This window comes from Saccoglossus kowalevskii, chromosome 2, assembly GCF_978046115.1.
Source record: "Saccoglossus kowalevskii chromosome 2, keSacKowa6.1, whole genome shotgun sequence".
Lineage (NCBI taxonomy): Eukaryota > Metazoa > Hemichordata > Enteropneusta > Harrimaniidae > Saccoglossus > Saccoglossus kowalevskii.
In genome coordinates, this window is record NC_140642.1 from 26,517,797 (window position 1) to 26,542,060 (window position 24,264).

At 40.9% G+C, this 24,264-nt stretch overlaps 1 protein-coding gene across 1 annotated transcript in view; it reads left to right on the forward strand.

The window, feature by feature from the left end:
* Positions 1-3,956: 3,956 nt before the first annotated feature.
* The window catches only part of LOC100369224 (exocyst complex component 5-like), a 74,917-nt gene continuing 54,609 nt past the window's right edge, over positions 3,957-24,264 (forward strand). Inside the window, exon 1 of the mRNA XM_085493731.1 lies at positions 3,957-3,983. The gene's annotated coding sequence lies outside the window, so the exon portion shown is untranslated. The remainder of the gene's footprint in view (positions 3,984-24,264) is intronic.

The window sequence follows — 24,264 nt, forward strand, 5'->3', positions numbered from 1 at the left end:
CTCATTTGTGATATTTTTTAGTAAAAGCAGGATGTAATAACTTTACTTTTTTGTATTTTTATCCTTAGGCTGGCTTTACGACATGACAGGGAATTATAATGCATCTTTCTTTTTTGCTGGTTGCGCTTTAATCTTAAGTGGGGCTATTATTTTGTTGACACCAACGATTAGAATATGTTTGTCGAAGAAAGAATGTATATAATTACTTTATAGTTTTTACTGCAGAGAACATGATTGGTTGTCATGGTAACAAACCTAAGTGCTAGATTACTTAAAAATAAGATTTTATTGAAAAGTTTTAATAATTTATGACCTGTAAATTAAACTGTTATTGTGTATCCGTATTTTATTTGTTCAACCATTAAATAATATTGTACCTCATTTTGTATCATGATTCCTGTTTATGCATATGGAAAGTAATGGTAATAATGTTATACAGTGAGTTTGTTTTATACTAACCAACTCTATGAATGATGCTGCTGTGTGTATGATCACAGTGCGTGTGGCATGTATCTCATATTATGCAGATGAACACATGTCTTACAAATCTTGACCAATCACCGCTCAGCTCGTTCACAGTGGTCTGCATCACAACTTAGTCGATGTGATGTAGTATATTCATGGTGTTTTTTTATGCAAAGTGGAAATACCATTTCAAAACATGAACCATTATTCACAAAAGACGTAGAGCAATCATCATCTGTAAAATGAAATAATGTCACTCGTAAAAAGATGGTTTCTATAGAAACTATTTGAAAACTGGAAGATGAACCTGAGATTAAAGAGATTAGATGGTCAGCTTCTTTTGTTTTTAGCTCATATATCTCTTACTTGAATCTGACTCTAATGACCATCTTTTTACAAGCTATATAACAATTGTCTACACCTTTGAGTAAGTATTCCACTGTCTTCTCCCTATGGGATTTACATTTTTTGCCTTCAAAGGCAAATGACCCGAGTATCTAGCCACTTTTTCCGGGCATTTCCCCTGGCTAATCTTTTGAGATGATTTTAATCAGATTGGGATAGACCAGTAGGAGATACACGAAGTCCAGGAGGGGTGTTGTGCAACTTATTACCAACTTATTTATTGTCATAAATTAAAATTGGTAATTTGATATGTCTAAATCAGCTTGTCAAACGCAATTTTAGATTTTTCATAACAGTAATGAGTTTTTGAACTGAAATGTTATTTATCGTAATTTTAAATATATATAAGTAGTACTTAATTACTGAAATGCAAAATACAATATGTAAGCTTCATTTATTAGAATTAATTACATGCTAGAGGGCAGTACACGCCACCCAAATTTACGACTTTAGATGGAGGTAGAGAGACGGCTAAAATAAGTGGTCCGATATGTGATACGGCCTTTCTGATTGACCTTCCGTGATTGGGCGCGTGCCTGTTCATTTATTGGCATATTACCAGGATTGATAAACCAGCCTAATTGTATACCATTCTACTCAAGGAGGTTGATTCCCTCCAAGTTTAATGTATATCATTTCAATTACAGTTTGTGAATTCAGTAAATATTTACCAATTTCGTCTACTCTTAGCCCAGAGAATACGACTTCACGATGCTTCTGTCAAACACATACCATCTAAATCATTCAATGACATGATGAAATCCGAAACGTACTTGTAGTTGCTTTCGTTTGAATACCATGGCAACTTTGCTTATTGCATTAAATAAAACACTAAATTACTTTCAATAACTAAATAATCAATATTCGATTGTACGAAGAAACGCCACCACAGTCTTATAAATTCACTGTTTTGCCGAACTTGTCAAAAGTTGAGCAGCTACCGGTCATGGGAAATCATAATAGAGATAATTAAATAAAATCGACAAAGGAAAATTGTCTTGTAGTCATGGTAACCGTGATGTACGCGTTATTTTGATGAGTTTGTTTACATTCGACTAGTATTACAGTAATCATGCCGACTATAACTTGAACATTGACAATTCTGCTCAGAATATTATCAAACTTGTGTTTTGTTTCCATGTACACACGCAATGCGAATTGTACTCAGTACATTGATTTGTTTTCAATTTATCATTCACCATAACCCCGTTAAATGGCGCTATATCTCCGGTCTGAGAAACAACACGGTTGCACCATTCATAGTAGGTCTATCCTCCTTGGATACCAAATGGTATATCCGTATATTATGCGCTCTGCATGCCGGGAGTCAGGAAATAACCAGTCTGTAAGTACTTCCGGTTTTAGTTAAAAACATAGGTCGCAGGGTATCAGGACGATCCGGCCCTGGTTTGTTGCGGCCCTGGTAAAAAAAAGACGTTCCGGCCCTGGTTTGGACGTTCCGCCCCCAAAACAGTTTGGTCGATCCGGCCCTGGTATAAATTATATTCGATACGTGTTCATATCCAATTTTAATATATTGAATGCACAACGAATGCTTGACTATCTTGTTTAACAACTCATTTTTCGTCTTTTGTAGGGCATTTTCACGATTTCACACCATATTTTACACAATGCAACAAATGTTTTTTTCATTTACTTGCCGCCACCTTTGTACTAAGCACCATATGGCCGGAGTGATTGACGCTGTGCACCTAGATCCGTTTTAGCCAGGGTTCGAATACACATTTGTGGTTTGTCAAGTAATGAATTAAGAACGATAATCAACAGAGGAAAAGAATGTAGAAGGCAGACAAAATAGTTTTATTGGTCTTTCAGTAAATAAACAAATAAACTGTTTCTTTGCACGTTGTGCTTCTGGTTGTTGAGAAATACATTTTAGTTCTCACAGGGTCCGCATTTGTGTGGTTGTTTGAATGTGTTTCCATGGGGAATTGCGTGAATAAATTAAGAGCAGAAATCGGAATGTAACAATGTAGCAAGATGCCTCACTTTGTCGCCATGTTAAATGTTCGACTTTTTGTACTAAAAAGTAATCGTGATTATACGCTAAATTACAAACAATGGCCTGTCGATTGGCGGCAGATCATTGTTGAAAGAAAAACATTCACGGCTAAAAGAAGGTGTTAACAAGTGAGTACTTGACTGACGATACCGCGCATGTACGTAAGTGGTCAATAATATGAACATTGTCGTCCCATGTTACGGTACGTCGCATTATATCAGTCCCACTGATAATAAAATAAATCGTCCCATGTTACGTCGCATTTTATCAGTCCCACTGATAATGAATAAATCGTCCCATGTTACGTTACGTCGCATTATATCAGTCCTACTGATAATAAATAAATACACCGCATGTACTGGTAATGGGGACCTAGTGCCAGAGTGATTTTCTATATGATGTCTAGCAAATGTTACAAATGAAATATATTGAAATCAGCAGATTTAATGCTACATTGCGTTTGCAGAAAACTAATCACGTTGATTAGCAAATTGGTTTCCTGCACTTTAAATATTCGTGGGTACTTTGACACATTGTCTCTGGAGCTGTTTGCTACACTCCTCATTTCCATTACAATGATTGTGTGTACTTTGATGCTGTACCGCCCGACCGGAAGGTGTGTACGACCCTTGGATTGTGCTAAAACGTAAGTGTTAAAATTGGCTGCAATCTTTCCATGAACTCTGGTAAGTCCTACAAAAGCTGAAAACAAATTGTGGATAAGATAGTCACACATTTAATATATTGACGTTCATTACGCGACAAACCATGAATGTGCATTCGAACCCTGACTAAAACAGATTGTATTAGACGTGTATTCTAATGTCTGCCGTTCACGTGCATAGGCGGCGAATAAATGAACATACATCTGTCAAACACGGTGTGAAACCATCAAAATTCCCTGCAAAAGACGAAAAATAAGTTGTTAAACAAGATAGTCAAGCATTCGTTGTTCATTCAATATATTAACATTAGAAATCATCAAATATAATTTATACCAGGGCCGGATCGACCAAACTGTTTTGGGGCCGGAACGTCCAAACCAGGGCCGGAACGGCTAGAAATCGGTCGCAGATTGAATTGGAGGAAGGTTAGCCCTGAGTACAGTCCTGTAGGTTGGCCTTCTTCCGCTGATCATTCGGTCCCCCTTGAGTACAGTCCTGTAGGTTGGTCTTCTTCCGCTGATCATTCGGTCCCCACTGAGTACAGTCCTGTAGGTTGGCCTTCTTCCGCTGATCATTCGGTCCCCACTGAGTACAGTCCTGTAGGTTGGTCTTCTTCCGCTGATCATTCGGTCCCCACTGAGTACAGTCCTGTAGGTTGGCCTTCTTCCGCTGATCATTCGATCCCCACTGAGTACAGTCCTGTAGGTTGGCCTTCTTCTGCTGATCATTCGGTCCCCACTGAGTACAGTCCTGTAGGTTGGCCTTCTTCCGCTGATCATTCGGTCCCCACTGAGTACAGTCCTGTAGGTTGGCCTTCTTCTGCTGATCATTCGGTCCCCACTGAGTACAGTCCTGTAGGTTGGTCTTCTTCCGCTGATCATTCGGCCCCCACTGAGTACAGTGTGTAGGTTGGCCTTCTTCCGCTGATCATTCGGTCCCCACTGAGTACAGTCCTGTAGGTTGGCCTTCTTCCGCTGATCATTCGGTCCCCACTGAGTACAGTCCTGTAGGTTGGTCTTCTTCTGCTGATCATTCGGTCCCCACTGAGTACAGTCCTATAGGTTGGCCTTCTTCCGCTGATCATTCGGTCCCCACTGAGTACAGTCCTGTAGGTTGGCCTTCTTCCGCTGATCATTCGGTCCCCACTGAGTACAGTCCTGTAGGTTGGTCTTCTTCCGCTGATCATTCGGTCCCCGCTGAGTACAGCGTGTAGGTTGGCCTTCTTCCGCTGATCATTTGGTCCCCACTGAGTACAGTCCTGTAGGTTGGCCTTCTTCTGCTGATCATTCAGTCCCCACTGAGTACAATCCTGTAGGTTGGCCTTCTTCCGCTGATCATTCGGTCCCCACTGAGTACAGTTCTGTAGGTTGGTCTTCTTCCGCTGATCATTCGGTCCCCACTGAGTACAGTCCTGTAGGTTGGCCTTCTTCTGCTGATCATTCGGTACCCACTGAGTACAGTCCTGTAGGTTGGCCTTCTTCCGCTGATCATTCGGTCCCCACTGAGTACAGTCCTGTAGGTTGGTCTTCTTTCGCTGATCATTCGGTCCCCACTGAGTACAGTGTGTAGGTTGGCCTTCTTCTGCTGATCATTCGGTCCCCACTGAGTACAGTCCTGTAGGTTGGCCTTCTTCCGCTGATCATTCGGTCCCCACTGAGTACAGTCCTGTAGGTTGGCCTTCTTCCGCTGATCATTCGGTCCCCACTGAGTACAGTCCTGTAGGTTGGTCTTCTTCCGCTGATCATTCGGTCCCCACTGAGTACAGTCCTGTAGGTTGGCCTTCTTCCGCTGATCATTCGGTCCCCACTGAGTACAGTCCTGTAGGTTGGTCTTCTTCCGCTGATCATTCGGTCCCCGCTGAGTACAGCGTGTAGGTTGGCCTTCTTCCGCTGATCATTTGGTCCCCACTGAGTACAATCCTGTAGGTTGGCCTTCTTCTGCTGATCATTCAGTCCCCACTGAGTACAGTCCTGTAGGTTGGCCTTCTTCCGCTGATCATTCAGTCCCCACTGAGTATAGTCCTGTAGGTTGGTCTTCTTCCGCTGATCATTCGGTCCCCTCTGAGTACAGTCCTGTAGGTTGGCCTTCTTCCGCTGATCATTCGGTCCCCACTGAGTACAGTCCTGTAGGTTGGCCTTCTTCCGCTGATCATTCGGTCCCCACTGAGTAAGTCCTGTAGGTTGGTCTTCTTCCGCTGATCATTCGGTCCCCACTGAGTACAGTGTGTAGGTTGGCCTTCTTCTGCTGATCATTCGGTCCCCACTGAGTACAGTCCTGTAGGTTGGCCTTCTTCCGCTGATCATTCGGTCCCCACTGAGTACAGTCCTGTAGGTTGGCCTTCTTCCGCTGATCATTCGATCTCCACTGAGTACAGTCCTGTAGGTTGGCCTTCTTCCGCTGATCATTCGGTCCCTACTGAGTACAGTCCTGTAGGTTGGCCTTTTTCCGCTGATCATTTGGTTCCCACTGAGTACAGTCCTGTAGGTTGGTCTTCTTCCGCTGATCATTCGGTCCCCACTGAGTACAGTCCTATAGGTTGGCCTTCTTCCGCTGATCATTCGGTCCCCACTGAGTACAGTCCTGTAGGTTGGCCTTCTTCCGCTGATCATTCGGTCTCCATTGAGTACAGTCCTGTAGGTTGGCCTTCTTCCGCTGATCATTCGGTCCCCGCTGAGTACAGCATGTAGGTTGGCCTTATTCTGCTGATCATTCGGTCCCCACTGAGTACAGTCCTGTAGGTTGGCCTTCTTCCGCTGATCATTCGGTCCCCACTGAGTACAGTGTGTAGGTTGGCCTTCTTCCGCTGATCATTCGGTCCCCACTGAGTACAGTCCTGTAGGTTGGTCTTCTTCCGCTGATCATTCGGTCCCCACTGAGTACAGTCCTGTAGGTTGGCCTTCTTCCGCTGATCATTCGGTCCCCACTGAGTACAGTCCTGTAGGTTGGCCTTCTTCCGCTGATCATTCGGTCCCCACTGAGTACAGTCCTGTAGGTTGGTCTTCTTCCACTGATCATTCGGTCCCCACTGAGTACAGTGTGTAGGTTGGCCTTCTTCCGCTGATCATTCGGTCCCCACTGAGTACAGTCCTGTAGGTTGGCCTTCTTCCGCTGATCATTCGGTCCCCACTGAGTACAGTCCTGTAGGTTGGCCTTCTTCCGCTGATCATTCGGTCCCCACTGAGTACAGTGTGTAGGTTGGCCTTCTTCCGCTGATCATTCGGTCCCCACTGAGTACAGTCCTGTAGGTTGGCCTTCTTCCGCTGATCATTCGGTCCCCACAGTTCTCATGATTGTAATCAGCCAAAACTTAGATCGATCAATCTAGCGAGCATAAATACCTTTCTTGTAGCGGAAAAATGGACCTACAGTACTGGAACCTTGACGAAAGCTAGTTTTACGCAACGAAACGACTTTTTGTTTACAAATGTGTCATGCTTTGCGTGACAACTCATTGAACAAAAGCGCATCGGCGTCAAAGTTGTGTCGTATGGATTTTTTTGTAGGTCAACAAACATTGTATTTCTTAATTTTGTTGTTATTGTATGCCAATAAATGATAATTTAATATATGTAATGTCTTTTTCATGTACACAAATTACATTTAAAATTTCTATTGATAATTTAATTCCCTGGTTGCTAAGAGTTTATAATCATGGACGAGTTAAAATGCATTCATTGTAACTCAGAATTTCAAAAAAAGCTTAAAGGCTATAAACGGCAATCGATAGATGCCAAATTGCCTTCATTAGAAGATACTGCTGGTGATGTTTTGAAAAGAGAATATAATGTCACTGTCACACCTGGTAAAAAAAATATCTGTGTTTGAATTGTTCTTTGAATTTGAAAAAAATTCAAAGTGCCAAAACACTCTACCAAAATTCTACAGGATTGTTTTTAAAAACTAAAAACAAGGCTATATTGCCCACAAAATCCTTTCACCACAGACACCTAGCACACCCCGGCCAGCGAAGAGAACCAAGATAAGCACACTAGTAAAGAAAAAAGTGTTTCGGTTCGTAGATCAAATAATGTGGTAAGTTATTATTTATTACTATTTTCATTTATATTGTCAACATGAAAGTTAATTGTTTACAGATATAAATAAACTAGATATTATATATTGGCACAACATATATATGTATAGATGAAAATATATTAAGTTTCTCAGTTCCTAAGTTAATAATTGTGATTTCATTTTTGCGTAGCAGTATTTATTCAGATCAACAGCAATCAAAGCCATTAAGCAATCAAAATATAAGTGGGCATTTAATGCCTTGATTAACAACAGTAAGGTAGCAAAAATGCTTTCCATTCTGTAGTTTATGATTTAGTGAAGCGAGAAGTTTGCCGTGATTGCAAGGGAGAAAGGCTAACTTCCAGATTGGTAACGCTTGAAAATCTGGAAAAATTTGATTGGAAAGATGTGGTAAATGAAGTCAAAAACCTACTTCCAACTGTTTATCACACATTATCATCTTTGTTGACAACACGAAAATCAGAGCAACACGGAATTTTGTAAGTATCATTTTTTATTTAAGTGTCAAAATGTAGTGTATTATAATTTCAGTGTAATTACATAACATAATGTTCTAGAATAGTCTCCTATAGCTTTATTCACTTCAGATTTTATGGTACACCATGGGATGTATAACAATACCATATTACAAGAGCATGGTGCGTATTAAATTCCTTTACATAATATGGAGTTACATGATGTAATGCTGTGATTTGCTGTTTTTGTTTTCACCCTATGAAATATTAGTGTTGTTTTTTAGGAAGAGGGCAAGTTTCCTGTTATAAATTCTTTTGTCAAATTTTTATTCAATTCTGTTATTTTTATGGTCAATTCCTAAATGCTCCAATGTTTCTAACATTCCACTATATTTTATTTTAACTTATCTGAATTAATTTCATAATATTCTTCATTTGCCAAAAGGAAAGCCAATGGAAAATCTGGTCCATTAGCAGCGCAGTTTGGATCTATGGTATCTATAGGATTGCATATCAGAAAACCAAGAAAATTTAAATCCATTGCTTCCGTAAATGCAGTGGAGATGTGGCGATGTGGATGCAGTGAAAGGGTATGTTTTACAAGTGGATGATATTGATATCATTGTTGACATGTTCCTAAAAATATATTCATTTTGTGAACAAAGAGTAACCCAACATAATGGTTTGAGTGAGACCATGTTGAGGTGATTTTCCATGGTAATTGGTATTCAGGTATTTTCTATGAATATAATATTAAATACTACCAAATCTTTTTCATGCACAATTGATACTATAATGATAACAAATTTATACACTTTCAGCTTTTCCAATGTTTCAGCAATATGGGGATAAGCTTGACAAAGGCTGGAGGCAGGGGAGTGTTGACAGGCTAAGGGCCGGTTATGATAGGGAAATTCTTCTTTGGAAAGAAGAAATAGCATCAAAGGTAATACAACCCAAAGTACAAAAGTATAGGAGTGATGCTAAGGCACACAGACTATGAGTTGCAATTAACTATACTATACTTCATTTCATATTGATGCATTTTAGGCCAATAAAAACTATTCCTAGTTTTTTTAACCATTTATATATTTCATGTTAAATGTTCCCTTATAGATGTTTGTTATTTAATATATACATATTCAGTGTATTTAGATACATTTTTATTAATCTTACAGTTACAGCCAGCTCAAAATGCAGTATCAAATGTAGCCTGTCAACTATTCAGTGATACATGCAACATACAATTTGACAGTGACAGTTGGAGTTCTGATGCTGATACCAGCTTTGAAGAAATGACATTACAGTGTGGGCTAGATGTTGACACTGGTCATGGTGGTAGAAGTGGTGATACTGGTTATGGTACTACAGCTGGTTACACTGGTCCAAGTAGTGACATTGGTCACGGTTCTACAGTTAGTTACACTGGTCCAAGTGGTGACATTGGTCACGGTTTTACAGTTAGTTACACTGGTCCAAGTGGTGACATTGGTCACGGTTCCACAGTTGGTTACACTGGTCCAAGTGGTGACATTGGTCACGGTTCCACAGTTGGTTACACTGGTCCAAGTGGTGACATTGGTCACGGTTCCACAGTTGGTTACACTGGTCCAAGTGGTGACATTGGTCACCGTTCTACAGTTAGTTACACTGGTCCAAGTGGTGACATTGGTCACGGTTCTACAGTTGGTTACACTGGTCCAAGTGGTGACATTGCCACGGTTCCACAGTTGGTTACACTGGTCCAAGTGGTGACATTGGTCACGGTTCCACAGTTGGTTACACTGGTCCAAGTGGTGACATTGGTCACGGTTCCACAGTTGGTTACACTGGTCCAAGTGGTGACATTGGTCACGGTTCTACAGTTGGTTACACTGGTCCAAGTGGTGACATTGGTCACGGTTCCACAGTTGGTTACACTGGTCCAAGTGGTGACATTGGTCACGGTTCTACAGCTGGTCACACTGGTCCAAGTGGTGACATTGGTCACGGTTCTACAGTTAGTTACACTGGTCCAAGTGGTGACATTGGTCACGGTTCTACAGTTGGTTACACTGGTCCAAGTGGTGACATTGCCACGGTTCCACAGTTGGTTACACTGGTCCAAGTGGTGACATTGGTCACGGTTCCACAGTTGGTTACACTGGTCCAAGTGGTGACATTGGTCACGGTTCTACAGTTGGTTACACTGGTCCAAGTGGTGACATTGGTCATGGTTCCACAGTTGGTTACACTGGTCCAAGTGGTGACATTGGTCACGGTTCTACAGTTGGTTACACTGGTCCAAGTGGTGACATTGGTCACGGTTCTACAGTTGGTTACACTGGTCCAAGTGATGACATTGGTCATGGTTCTACAGTTGGTTACACTGGTCCAAGTGGTGACATTTGTCACGGTTCCACAGTTAGTTACACTGGTCCAAGTGGTGACATTGGTCATGGTTCCACAGTTGGTTACACTGGTCCAAGTGGTGACATTGGTCACGGTTCCACCGTTGGTTACACTGGTCCAAGTGGTGACATTGGTCACGGTTCTACAGTTGGTTACACTGGTCCAAGTGGTGACATTGATCACGGTTCTACAGTTAGTTACACTGGTCCAAGTGGTGACATTGGTAACGGTTCTACAGTTAGTTACACTGGTCCAAGTGGTGACATTGGTCACGGTTCTACAGTTGGTTACACTGGTCCAAGTGGTGACATTGGTCACGGTACTACAGTTGGTTACACTGGTCCAAGTGGTGACATTGGTCACGGTACTACAGTTGGTTACACTGGTCCAAGTGGTGACATTGGTCACGGTTCTACAGCTGGTTACACTGGTTCAAGTGGTGACATTGGTCACAGTACTACAGTTGGTTACACTGGTCCAAGTGGTGACATTGGTCACGGTTCCACAGTTGGTTACACTGGTCCAAGTGGTGACATTGGTCACGATTCCACAGTTGGTTACACTGGTCCAAGTGGTGACATTAGTCACGGTTCCACAGTTGGTTACACTGGTCCAAGTGGTGACATTGGTCACGGTTCCACAGTTGGTTACACTGGTCCAAGTGGTGACATTTGTCACGGTTCCACAGTTAGTTACACTGGTCCAAGTGGTGACATTGGTCATGGTTCCACAGTTGGTTACACTGGTCCAAGTGGTGACATTGGTCACGGTTCCACCGTTGGTTACACTGGTCCAAGTGGTGACATTGGTCACGGTTCTACAGTTGGTTACACTGGTCCAAGTGGTGACATTGATCACGGTTCTACAGTTAGTTACACTGGTCCAAGTGGTGACATTGGTAACGGTTCTACAGTTAGTTACACTGGTCCAAGTGGTGACATTGGTCACGGTTCTACAGTTGGTTACACTGGTCCAAGTGGTGACATTGGTCACGGTACTACAGTTGGTTACACTGGTCCAAGTGGTGACATTGGTCACGGTACTACAGTTGGTTACACTGGTCCAAGTGGTGACATTGGTCACGGTTCTACAGCTGGTTACACTGGTTCAAGTGGTGACATTGGTCACAGTACTACAGTTGGTTACACTGGTCCAAGTGGTGACATTGGTCACGGTTCCACAGTTGGTTACACTGGTCCAAGTGGTGACATTGGTCACGATTCCACAGTTGGTTACACTGGTCCAAGTGGTGACATTAGTCACGGTTCCACAGTTGGTTACACTGGTCCAAGTGGTGACATTGGTCACGGTTCCACAGTTGGTTACACTGGTCCAAGTGGTGACATTGGTCACGGTTCTACAGTTGGTTACACTGGTCCAAGTGGTGACATTGGTCACGGTTCCACAGTTGGTTACACTGGTCCAAGTGGTGACATTGGTCATGGTTCTACAGCTGGTTACACTGGTCCAAGTGGTACAGGGTGTGATATTGATATAATTGAAATGGAAATATCTGAAACATCTCAAGTTAGGAAAAGTAAGTTATGATGCTGATTAATAACTGTACCTTTTAATAGTAATTAAAGTTAGTGGAAGTATCCCCACACATGTGTGAAATATGTTTGACAAACACTGAATTTTCTACAACAGAATGTGTTTTCTAAATTAATAGCATTTGTAACTGAGATTTTTTGAATTTGTTGCAAATACTGACTTTCACTCCTTGGCATCCAGTCATTTGAGGAATTGTCTATAGTGTAATATCGGTAGTGTTATTTTTTTCTCATGTGTAAACAAACATCACCCTTTAAATTTGTATGTGCTCATTTTTTAATAACAGTCTTCTGAAATAATATTTTTTTTCTAGATCCAGGTTATTCACTGGCATGGGATAATGTTCAGATACAGAGTACTGCTCATTATCAATCCACTACTAATCAGAACAAAATGCTGATGTGGGCTAATTAGTCCATGAGCCAAGTGGCTAAAAATGGCGGATCATTACCACTCGGGGTGGCAAAGGCTATCATATATCAAATTAAAGCTTATTTTGTGTAGAGTCCGAAAAAATATGATAGCAATATTTTTTTGGTAGCTTAAAACGGTCACGTGACCTTGAATTTAAACCACCATGCATATTCATAAAACTCATTGAATTGTGTTTTTTGGCCATTACGTTCCCAAAATTTAATCAGCTAACATAGCCACTGCTGTGACATGTTGGTACTTTGATGTATATTTTTGCAAGTATAATTTAACTTTCAAATTATTCGAAAAAATCACGTGACAATGACGCCATTACGAAAAATCTAAAAATGTGACGCTAGAAATATATTATCACTTTCTGCTGAAATCAAACTGTACATTTTATTATGCATTGCATAAATATTTGAATGAAGTATTTTTTGTTCAGATTTTTTTCTCCTACAACTAAGTTCTTTGTAAACCGGAAGTGCCGTTTGTGCATGCAAACAAGGTTTAAATGGAGTTGGTTGCTTTTCAAAACATGTTTCGACTTGTGAGTAAGCACTTTTCTGCGGTCAGTTCTTTAACGATAAGATACTTGTTCAATGGTTATTATCCGATTTTTAGATTTCGGAATTTTTTATTATTCGAAAAAATGATGCGATAATGACGTCATGATGAACAATTTCTAAAATGGTGACGCTACAAAAGTATTATGACTGTCTGCTGAAATCAAACAGATTTTGTTCATTCAGCACAGATGCATTTAATTATGCACTGAATTAATATTTGAATGAATGTAAAAGTAATTTTTGTTGCGTGTGGTGCACGTAAATAAGGTTTAAATTGAGTTGTTTACCTTTGAATACATGTTTAGATTTGTATGTAAATAAGCACTCGTTTAACGTTAGTTCCGTAATTATAGGATATTTTTCAATGGTTTGATCAAATTTGCAGATTTTGGACTTTGGTGACTTTGTAGAAGGTTTGACCTTTTTTCTAATCTGCCATCTTATTTTTACGTACGTAGTTAAAGCTTGGGATTGTGCTTCAATTTTGCCACAATAACAAAGCTCTTTCAAGAAGTGGGGATAACCAATTAACAGTTCTCAAACTATTTCTGTGTGTTGTGGAACATTTTCTCAGTAATATACAGCAAATTGTCGTAATAATGAATTGAGATTATTATGAGTTTACAGATTAACGCAAGTTAGAAAGTCATATATATTTATTTCTATTTCTTTCTCATTTCAATATCCAAGGAAGATAAAGATTCACAGTGGCAGTGTGGCAGAAGATTATTTCTTGGTGCTTAAATCTTGAAAACTAGTCAGCAGTTAGGAAAAGGAAAAGAGCAACTATTTCAGAAAGAACAGAGAACATTCCTCATTAGGATGATCTATAATTTTAGATTAGCCATGGAATACAACAGACCTAGTAAAGTGCAGAAGACCGAGCCATGTTGTATAATACACTGTAGTGACGATGATGGCAAGCTAGTTAGCCCAAATAGCCTAGAATCATGGGCAACACTAAAAAGAGCAGGCGAGATAAGACGGCATGAAGGCATTTTAAGTATACAAGTTGCCGATGACCAGATACCACCTGGTATTTATTATCATCGAAAATGCAGAAGTATTTTTACAATGAAACGCGACTTGGAGCGTGCTGGTAATGAAAAGAAAATGGATGAAACTGCCGAAGATGGAGATACCCAATCAGAAAGACGAGCCTCTTTAAGAAAATGTAGGCCCAGTACTTCACGTGCGTATGAGAAAGTATGCATCTTTTGTGAGAAAAAACAAAAGTACCTTCCAGGTGCAAAATCTAGGGAGAGTTTGATACAAGCCAGACAGTTACGAGTTGATGAAGCAGTAAAAAAAGCTGCAGAAAAAAAACATGATACAAGAGTTCTTGCTATTGTTAGCCATGAGCTTGTAGCAGCTGAAGCCCACTATCACCGCTCCTGCTACAGAATAAACACAAAGCCAAGTAAACACAGTGCTTATGTAGACTCCACAGACAACATTGATGACAGTAATGCTTATGCAGATGCTGAACAGAGCGCATTTTGTAGATTGTACTCAAATGCCTCATTTCTTATATAATCACACAATCACATAATAGAACTTGTGCAACTCACTGAAATGCTCAAGGAATGGATACTAGAGACTGGCGTGAAGGAAATTAAACTGTCAACCCTAACTCACATTAGAAGGAAACTCTGTGCTGAATTTGGAGAGTCGTTGCATATAATTCAAAATGATTCAAACAAAGTTCTTTTGTACCCAGACAGTCTAACACGTGATCAATTAGTTCTAATAAACCACAAACTTCAAAAGGAAGTTTGTCTTCTAAGGGCCTCTTGTTCTAACATCTCTGAAAGTCTAAAAGATGTTGCCAATGAAATAAGACAGTCCGTCAAAAAACACTGCTCTTTGCAAGAGTGGCCACCAGATCCCTCTAACATTGTCAAGAAATATGGTGACGTACCCCCTGTTGTGAATACCTTTCTACAGCACTTGTTCGGTAACAATGAAGAAGGTCCAAGTGAACGAATGAATTGGATTATAAATTCCCTTGGCCAGGATTTAATGTATGGTATAACCCATGGCAGATACAAACCTGCTAAACATATCCTGCTTCCATCTGCTGTTAAATCTCTAACAGGTAACATCGAGCTCATTGGATTTCTCAACCGCCTTGGACATGGAATCTCATATTCCCAGCTTGAAGAGTTTGACACATCCCTCTGCTTACAGAAGCTTGCTATGACACCTGAAGATGGTATTTCTCTCCCCAGCAATATACATCCATGTGTAAATACTGTTCTTGTTTTTGACAACATTGACAGGCTTGAGGGGACTTTATCAGGAAGTGGCACATCGCATCGAGTGAACAGTATTGCTGTACAGCCAGTAACATTTGGTCCACATCTGGAGAAAATCCTACCCAGAGTTGAGAAATCCAAACAAAGGACGTATGCAGCTCCAGAAGAACCTCTTCCCATTTACAATGTCAGCAATCGTGTCGGACCGCAGCCAAGAAAAGTAAATGACGTTGATGGGAATAGCATTCAAAAAGAGGCCAGAAGGAAAAATCTTGTGTTTGTTCTATCCCGTCTACATTATGCAGCCAACAAACAGGTGGTTAGTAGCTGGACTGGATTTAACATCTTAGTTCATGACAAAGACAACATCATCAACAGTAACATAGGATATTTACCCACCATTAATGCCCCTGCCACCAACATGTCTACTGTTAATGAAGTATTAAACTGTGCACTTTCAGTTATGCACACCCTTGATCTTACCAGCATTGTGTGTGTGTGTTTGATCAAGCAATCTATTGTAAAGCCCTTGAGATTAAGTCGAAGGGTCGTGACTTGTACAAACCAGTAGTTCTGCATCTTGGTACATTTCATACTCTGTGTACTTTGATATCCATAATTGGAAAGCGGTTTCAAGATGGGGGGCTTAAGGACTTGTGTATTGAATCAGGAGTGGTCGCAGAAGGATCTGTAGCAGCAGTGCTAGAAGGCAGGAACTATAATAGAGGTATTAGGTTCCACAAACTTGCATTTGAGGCTTTTATGCGGATAGCCTTTGAAGGTTTTCTGCCATGGCTGCAAGAATCATATCCTGGAGACATCCAGCAAGTAACATGGTGCCTAGATGAAGTTGGACACTTTACTGAATGCCCATCAAAAGAAAGTCATGATGAAGTTATCCAGAGCCGATCCTTCCAGCATTTGTTTCATCTGTACACAGAGTACACACATCATCTTCGTAACAACAATGGCCCCCTTTCAGCACTATGGATTTCGTACATAGACATGATTGAACTAATGCTTGACATGATTCGTGCCTCAAGGGAAGGAGACTGGATGCTTCACCTTTCATGTGTTCGACAGATGCTTCCCTGGTGCTTTGCATATGATGCAATTAACTACGCTAGATACATGTCAGTTTATTACAGTGACATGGCAAGTCTGCCCAACGAACACCCTGAAGTATATGAGTTTATGAAAGCTGGTGGATTCTCAGTACAGATGAGTGATAACAACCCATTCGGTAGAATCCCTGTTGACCAGACTGTTGAAGAAACAATTAATAAGGACACTCAAACACCCGGTGGAACAAAGGGATTCAGCTTGAAACCTGGAGCTGTACAGAGATATTATATGACAGCCGTGTTCAGGGCCTTGTTTCTTGGTAATTTGCGTGAAATGGTAGGCTGTGCCAAAGGTAATAAAAGCCATGCTGATCTCCAGTCAACTCGTATTACTAGAGATGAGACAGATGTTGCCACAATGGTAGAACTCATCAAGAACTGGACGAATCCATTTGCTGGGCATATGCAGCTTTCCAGTATCTCTACCGGGGCTATGGCCTCAGCAGACATTGCACATGATCTTAAATGTGCATATCTTGTTGGTGAGGCAGCCTATCATGATTTCAAAAGGAACCGTCTGGAATCAGAGCCAGCAAAAGTCAAGTTTCATGACACGTTAAAGAAACAAAAGCTGAAAACCTTCAGCCATTTGTCGAAGACAAAGAAGTAATCAAGAGCAAAGGCACATAGACTGTTCTCCGTTCAGATCGAAATCTTTTTGCAAGAATGATTATAATAGCTGAACATCGGGATTTACAGATGCAAGATGTCTTGAAGCATCCGCTAGGTCCTCTTCCGACATCACTGGCTTGCAGCAATGGTTTTCCCCGCAAAACCAACAAAGCACAACTTGGGAGAGAATTGGAAAAGTTGGTTCAGCCGACAATTGAAGTCCCAAGACCTACTGTTTACCTTATTAATGGCATGGCACTGGTCCAGAAGCTGAAGGTTGACTATCTTTCTTTTGGTGAGATCGCAGATATGATCTTATCTAGAGTTTTGCGTGAAGGAGAAGATAGTTCTAGAATAGATGTTGTGTTTGATGTGTACAGAGAACAGTCCATTAAGTCAATTGAGAGAGAAGCTAGAGCTGAGAGAGATGCCATCAATTTCAAGAACTTTGCAGCTGGCCAGAAGGTGAGGCAGTTCCGAAATGCACAATGGCGAAAACAAGAACAGTCTGGAGGAAAGCATGCAATCGTGAAAAACTGCGGGATAAGGAGCTGTATGCAACATGTGGGAAACGTTGTTACAAGCTGACAAAAGAGAGAGTCATAGAAATTGAAGAACTAAACTCAGAACAAGAAGAGGCTGACACTCGACTACTCTTTCATGCTGACTATGCTGCAAAAGAGCAACGGTTCAGTGCTATCATCATTTCCACAGAAGACACTGATGTCAGAATCCTTTGTCTTGCATTTTCGTTTTCCATCAACATACCTATCTATCAGAGTAGTGTTTCACAACTCCATGCACGGTATATAGACATACACAAAATTGCTAATGCAATTGGACAGCACATGTGTGAAGCCCTACCAGGATTACACACTTTTACTGGGTGTGACATAGTCAGTGCTTTTGCTGGCGTTGGCAAGTTGAAGCCTCTAAAGATAATGCGAAACAAGAAAGAGTATCAGAGCATGTTCCAGAAGCTTGGGAAAGAGTGGACGTTGTCTGAGGAGCTTTTAAGTCAGTTAGAAGCATTCGTTTGTGCTTTGTATGGTGCAAAGAAAGGTGTGTCCGATGTCAATCAGTGTCGATATGGTGTCTTCTGTGCCAAGAAAGGAGAAGCAGAGTCCCATCAGCTGCCACCATGTAAAGACAGCTTGTACAAACATTGCCAGCGTGCTAACTACCAAGCCTCAGTCTGGAGGAATTCACTACAAAATGCCGAAGTGCCAACTCCAGTTGGTAAAGGTTGGGCTCTGGAGCATGATGGAGCTGGTGAAAGAATTGTAATAGACTGGATGACTGGACTTCCAGCACCGAGAGCTGTAATAGAACTGATGTCATCCATGTGCAAAAAGAAGTGTGATAGTGATTCTTGTGACTGTATCCAAAATGGATTGAAGTGCTCTGACCTCTGCCGCCTAACAACCTGCTCTAATCAACCTGAAGAGGAAGATTTGGGCGTAGATCTGTACGATGGTGATGACATTGATTTTGACTGAGATCAAGAACCATAACTTGTTGTGTTATGAAGTTACTGTACATGAGCAAAATGAATTGATCCATGACCTTCAAATTTAATGATTACAAAGCTGCAGTAGAAGAATCACATCGATTCATTTTACTGAAATGTTGATTCTTTAATTAGATATAGCTGTAATTAGAAACATTTATTTTGTTTTTCTTTTATTGGCTCGTAACAAAAATATGAGTACCTCATTTCTAAGAGCTGAAAGCCCACTGACAAATTCAAATCAATCGACCAATAATAGAGTCAATCGAATTCTTGAAATAAAATAAGCTCACGAATTTATCAATGAAAACACAATGCCTGGCTTTATTTTGAAATCGAATTAAAGATTGATTTATTTCTTGTTTGAGATTGATTGCTTTAATGATTTGCTGAATGATTATTTCGAATAGAAAACTACTATAAAAATGGTATGATAAGTAAAGAAGTCGATTATGTACAATGAAAGTTGTACATACTTAATTAAGGTCCCAACTTTTATGAAACGAAAGTATACCATTAGAACTTCCGTTTCGTACAATACATTTAACGCAATGCCGTTGGACAGCAAATTTCTGTTATTTTCTCATTGCAATAGTTTATTAGTTATGTGTTAAAAAATCTTAATCAGCAGTTGTTTATTAGAAAAAAAAATCATAAGCAAATTTGAGAAAGGTTTGTTTTGAATATATAATTTTTAACTGTTAGCAGAAATGACGTCACTATTACGTAATATCTTCAAATATTGTGTTCGACCTAACATGTAAAGACATCCTATCATAGATTGAGTCAATGAAAGTATTATTTCTTGCGGTATTTAGACAGTAACTCACATTATACTTTCAACCAGTGAACAATTTCATTATGCATACTACGCGAAAGTTGAGGTCACGTGACAACTTTAAGCTACCATGACAGCATTGCTATCATATATTTTTGGAATCTACACAAAATAAGCTTTAATTTGATATATGATAGCCTTTGCCACCCCGAATGGTAATGAAAAGTCACTTGGCTCATGGACTAAATGCCTATGCTGCAAAAAATAGAATATCTTACTCTCATGAAGAAGATAAAACCACAGTCAGTGCAAAAGACCTTTCATTCCAGATCTATATTCCATCACAGAGAATGATAGATTCACACAGAAAAAGAATGAAAACTATTGTTTCCAGAATAATTTGTGAAAACCTTTCTCACTTCAATAAATATTAATCTGACTGCGTAGAAGTCCATATTGAACATGAATATTCTGAGGAATCAGCTAAAAGAAGTGAACTGGTAAGTATAGTACAAAGTTTTGTGTGAATCAACTGTGTTTATACTGCTATGACAGCATTTTACCAAGTTACACAAATACATCAAATATGAATTGTACATAATTTGTTTTATCAAATTTCAAGGTAAACCTGGGAGTGATTCAAGAAAATCCTTCTTCTCTATCTGGTGTAATAGCCATATTGGACCATCTTTATACATATGTTCCTGTTAATGGTGATCAAACACATGTTTTAATGTTTCATGGTGATGGATTGAGTGTGGAAAGGCACATTGATGCTCATAGAACCCAGGCTGGAACCTGTTTCACAGGAGTTCCACAAAAGGGGTATTATCTTGCAAGTAAGTGTAATATTCTAGTGTTTGTCATATCAATATGTTTATGTAAATATTAAAATATTGGTCAAAATCTATATAATTATAATTATAGAACATCTATATAATCTATAATCTATAATTATAGTTAAGGGTGTATAGGTAAAACACAGTGACCGCAATTAATTATTACTCAAACTTTGTAATTTGTCTTTAATTACAGGACATCATGAATGAGTTTTTCCTTGGGAAAAGTGCGTCAAATAGAGGGACCTTGACTCACATCAAAAACAAATTTAGACATCGAAATGTCAAGAAGAAAGTAATGGATTCCTTCAACCATGTAGCAAACTTGGCTTGGTTTGCCTTCTTGTTATGAAGAAACTTGGTTTGTCTTCATTAAAAGGAAAGCCAGGAAATCCTGTATACAATGGCACCATTGAGGAGAGAACAGTTTCTTGACCAACTCGCCAATGAAGTTGTTGATGAAGGTTGGTTAATGAAAGACACGTCAGTACTAGAAGATATTGTTACAGGTACAGGTAGTGGTGCAGGTGGTGATGGTTGTTTTAATGCAACTGGTGATAATGATGTAGGTGATGATTCTGGTATACATGAAGAGGAGGAGGAAGAGGACTACCCATACTGTTTATGTGGAGAAGGTAATAATACAAGTACTAATAATATTAAGCTTCATGGATAGAATACAATAAAAAAATACTACAAACTCACTAAATTATATTAGGTAATTTTTTTTGGATTACACTATTAGAATCCATATCTTGTTTGATCCATATGTCACAGAGCAAAATGTTGAGTAGTAGTGAGTAAATAATCTCGTCATAACAAACTGTGAAATTGACAATTTTGACCTAATATTATTGTATCTCAAATAATTATTGTGACAATTACAAAACAATTCTAATTGTATGTTAACGCACTGAAATGTGCACTCTTTGTCTCCCACTCCATTGACCTTTATCAGTCAGCTAGCTCACTTCCACCCTTGATTATGTAACTCGTATTTACTTTATAGATCATTCCCTAGTTTGTGCTATTTTAGTTAGTATCCCATGAACCATCATGTGTTTACATTTTGCCATCTTAGCCAATCACGTTAGTGCATCCACGGCGTCCCTTAGTCTTGGCTACATTCATCGCATCATTCAGTTCCTGCTTTCATACAGTGAGCATCGTTCAAGTTATCAGCTACAAAAATTTGCACTCTTTTCCCTTGTCACCACTCAACAAATTCGCCATGGGTAAAGCTGCACGAAAGAAGACTAGTACATCCAGTAACTCCGGCGCTGCTCGACGACCTGACAGACCACGCCGTCATATCCAGCCGCCCGCATGTTTCACGGAGCAAACCTCGACGCAAAACCAACAACAAGCCACTGTCCAACAGATCGTCGAGCAAACAGATTCCTTGGCCGCTACATCTGAGTCATCTCTACCGAGTATGCCAAGAAACTTCACCGAGTTAACCAACATGATTCGCATACACTCCCAGGCCGCCGTTGCCGAGTTCCAGACCTCTGTATCCAAAGAACCAAACAGCGCTGAACCAATCGCAACTCCACCAACAAGCATTCCAGTTTTCACCATTCCTGATGACCCAGCTCAAAATCAACTTTCGCCAGCATCCACCGCCGGCAACGCAACGTACAGTTTAAACACACCCACCGATCACAATGTCAACACAGCTATTCTGCCATTTTCAGACAATGGTACAAATGCACATGCGCAATTCCCAATGCAACCAACAAACAATCATACAACTTCCACTTTCCTCAACTCCGCATCGAACCAGCCTGCGTTCCAAAACAACCACAGATCTAACCTGGTAAACAACGCAAATGGGATTTTCACAAACCAAACGCCATGGCAGACATCACCGTTCAACATACCCAACCTCGCCGTACCTCCAGAGAATTACAACCTACTATTTATCGAACAAGCCACACTAAATGCAGTCAGCACCCCAGGTAAATACATTGACCTTTCCGATTTTCACCCCGACGTAACCTTGCCGAACTCTGTAACTACAAATCGTAGCTACATCTCTTTCAACCCATCAGTCCCTTCAGCCGCCTGTCTCACGACCCAATCAAAGAAAAAAGAAATCAACACTTTTGAATCATGGATCGAATGCTACCTTGCATATGCAGCCTACCGTTCATTCTACTTCCCGGAAGACGCCATTCCCTTGATGAACTATGCTAGACTTCTTGCCCCTCGGGCAGCGACCTATAAGCCAGAAGCGTGGTTAACATATGATAAACAATTTCGATTGGACGCTGGTAAACACCATCGCTCATCTACCCGGTCGTGGAGCTCTCCAAATACATTCCTGGACCACAAGAATTTCCAACAAAAACCACACCTGATCGTTCCAACCTGTTTTGAGTGCAAATATAAAGGACATGTCAAATCCGAATGCCCTCAACGTAGATCATCCAACCCATATTACTGGAGCAACCAACAACAACAACCTAGCAACATAAACAGACAAGTATGTCGTGACTTCAACAGAGGGTCCTGCAGCAATCCATGTACCAATGGCCGCCAACACTCATGCTCTGTCTGTCACGCACCCGACCATGGTGCCCACACCCACCAGCAGCAAACCTCCAACTCAACTCGAAATTTTTTTCGTGGCCAACAATTCAACCAGCCCAAGCCATTTCGTCCAAACGACGCTGCCAACCGAAATAGTTTCAACACTGCAAACGTCAACTCCAATCAAGCTTAACGAACTAGCACTAGCCCTGCACGACCACCCAGACAAACCATTTGTGGCATCCATACTCCTAGACATTTCGCGTGGTGTAGACCTGGGCTTCACAGGCAATCGCTCTGCCAGACAAACTCCAATGCCAAGTCTTCACTCAAACACAAAGACATTGTCTCAAAAGACGTAATGAAAGAGGTCAAACTGGGGCACACTATTGGTCCATTCTCCGAGCCACCCTTTCTAAACTTCGTCACTAACTCCCTCGGGATCAGGCCAAAGAAGACAGGTGGTCACCGACTTATAATGGACTTGTCCCAACCAACGAACAATAGTGTAAACGACTTCATACCAAAGGAAAACTATACTTTGGTCTATGCTCGCGTTGACGATGCCATCGCCATGATCAACAAACATGGGCCCGGTTCTCTTCTTGCGAAAGTAGACATCCAACATGCGTTCAGACTGTGTCCTGTGTGAAAACAAGACTGGCATCTACTTGGGTTTAAGTGGGACGGCCATTACTACTTCGACCGCATCCTTCCATTTGGTCTGCGTTCTGCACCTTTCCTATTCAATAGGATCGCCACAGCACTCGAATGGGTAGTCAGACACCAAGCCAAAACAAGTGACATCATACACTATCTCGACGACTTCCTGGCCGTCGGCCCACCCAATCATCAATCCTGTCAACGAAGCAAAGTCATAATTATAAACACCTGCTCCACACTAGGCATTCCCGTTGCTGCAAACAAGGTCGAAGGTCCATCATCCATTATTACCTTCCTCGGCGTTGAATTGGACACAGTCGACATGGTCATCCGCCTACCAGCCGACAAACTTGAAAACATCTTATCTACTATTCCACTGTGGGCTAACAGATATCACTGCTCTAAACGTGAACTCCTATCACTAATTGGAACTCTGAGCTTCGCATGTAAATGCGTTCCTGCGGGAGGACTGTTTCTAAGACGAATGATAGACCTCGCCACCACTGCTTCATCAATCAACCAAATTATAATCCTTTCCAATGACTTTCGCCTAGATCTCCAATGGTGGTGGGAGTTTCTTCCAAACTGGAATGGCTCCGCCCGCATTCTCGCAATATGAATCTCTACACAGATGCTTCATCTGTCATTGCCTGTGGGGCCTTCTACAACAAGCAATGGTTCACCCTGCCCTGGTCACCGGACAAATGTTCCATCAACCCTCCCCTCTCAATTGAATGGAAGGAACTTTTCCCTATCCTAATTTCATGTCTAATTTGGGGCCACCTTTGGCACGGGCAAAAAAATCATGTTTCACTGTGACAATGAGGCAATCGTCAACATTTGGAATAAGGCTCTTCGCGATGTCAACGCATCGTGCCATTTTCTTCACTGCAGCTAATGGCAACTTCCACGTCATGATAGCACATATTCGTGGTACTAACAATTCAATTGCTGACTCTTTGTCTCGTT